Source organism: Elaeis guineensis, chromosome 2, assembly GCF_000442705.2.
Source record: "Elaeis guineensis isolate ETL-2024a chromosome 2, EG11, whole genome shotgun sequence".
NCBI classification, from domain to species: Eukaryota; Viridiplantae; Streptophyta; class Magnoliopsida; order Arecales; family Arecaceae; genus Elaeis; species Elaeis guineensis.
The window spans coordinates 1,035,610-1,037,436 of NC_025994.2; the positions used below are offsets into that span (position 1 = coordinate 1,035,610).

Here is a 1,827-nt window from a genome sequence, read left to right on the forward strand (position 1 = left end):
ATTCGGGTGATTCCTCCAACCTGGGTTATATGTGGGTGCATAAGGATTGTTCAATGGTCCTTGATAGGTGGCATTCACCTGTGCACACTCATTCGAGTAGGAACATTCTTCTAAGACATGGTCTGGTGCATTGCACCCTTTACACATGGGTGCAGATATTTGATTTACATTGGCTGGTCTCTGTAATTCTAAGGCTTCCAATCTACGTGTTAAGGTTGCAATCTTGGCCTCTGATGCTAGGGTTGGTTGAATTTGATGCATTCCTCCTCTTGAAGGTGTAGCTTTATCAGGTTCCCTAGTTGTTTCCCACTGTAAATTTTTCTCGGCTAGGTCTTCTAAGAATTGCCAAGCTTCAGTAGTTTCTTTGTCCATAAATTGGCCTTGGCACATGGACTCTAGCATGGTTCTTGAGTTTGAATCTAACCCCTCATAGATGATCTGGCATAGTCTCCAAGTTTCTATTCCATGGTGTGGGCATTGGGTCAAAAGATTCTTGAAACGATCAAAGTACTTCCAAAATGATTCACCAGCTAGTTGGTAAAATTGATTTATTTCATTCCTAATCCTAGCTGTTTTATGATGGGAAAATATTTTTTTAAAAATTTCTCACAAAGCCCTCCCAGGTAGTGACAGAATAGTTTGGCAGACTATAAAGCCACTTCTTAGCATTGTCCTTAAGGGCAAAGTTGATTAATCTAAGTTTGACCTCATCCTCTGTTAATTGCAGTTTCATGGTTGCACATACCTCCTCAAATTCTCTAATAAATATATAAGCATCCTCTAATCCTGTGAATTTTGGAAGCATATTTATGATTTGAGGTTTAATTTCAAAATTGTTAGCTGTGGGTTGTGGCAACCTAATACAAGATGGTTGGATGGAGCCAACTGGATAACACAAATCCTTAAGGGTCATGGGTTGGATTGGTTCAGCCATTGAAACAACAGGACTTGACTCAATTCTAACTAGACGACCCGACACTCTTCTCCACACATGAGGTGTACGATTCTCGATGTTTATATAATTTTTTTTTTTATAAATTTTTATGTATAAGGAAAAGAAAGAAAAGAGAAAAAGTTCTAAAGAGAAGATCCTAAGGAGTCCTAAATCTAAAGAAAAGTAATCAAATTAATTTAAATTTTATTTATTTTTTTTTTCAAACAAGTGAATCAATAAATTAAACTCAATCTATCCTAGGGTTAACCTAAATCTAGACAGCTCCTAACTGTTCCAAGATGACCCTTCAAGCCTTCCAAGTGGAGATTGATCAACTAGTTAGCCAGGTAAGTATAAGAGGTGGGAGGTTCACTCATCGTTGCCTTTCTAGACACCAAACGAGTTGGCCAGGCCAGCAACTGAACCAATTTAACAAACCACCCTCAGGGACTTGCCTAGACACCAACTAATCAAACAACTCAAACTTGTAGAACTCTTAGGGTTCCTTGTCCTATTAAGCTCGAATTCCTTAAGGTTGACGTCTAATTGATTTTAAGATTAAAGGTCTAGGTAATGCAATATGATGAAGATGGTTTTTGGGCTAAGGAAGGGTAATAAAATCCCACCTTATCTTGTTAATGGGTTGATGCCCTTAGATTAATTATGAAAATGCAAATGCAAATAAACAAGATGACCAAAATGTAAAAGATTTTAATTTAAATTTTTTTTTTTAATTTTGATATTTTACTTCATGATTATGAAATGTCTTTTGTTTTTTTTTTTTTTTTTGTGATTAAGTAAATTCAAATGATTAGGTCTAAAAGCAAAAGTAATTAACTAAAAATAATAAAAAGAAATTAGAAGCGTACCTGAGTTTTCAGCAATCACCAACT

General features: G+C 35.9%; 1 non-coding gene across 1 annotated transcript; it reads left to right on the forward strand.

The window, feature by feature from the left end:
- Nucleotides 1–460: 460 nt before the first annotated feature.
- LOC140855914 (small nucleolar RNA R71) lies at nucleotides 461–567 on the forward strand. Its single transcript, XR_012139357.1, has one exon. It is a non-coding gene; the product is annotated as a small nucleolar RNA R71 (small nucleolar RNA).
- Nucleotides 568–1,827: the final 1,260 nt, after the last annotated feature.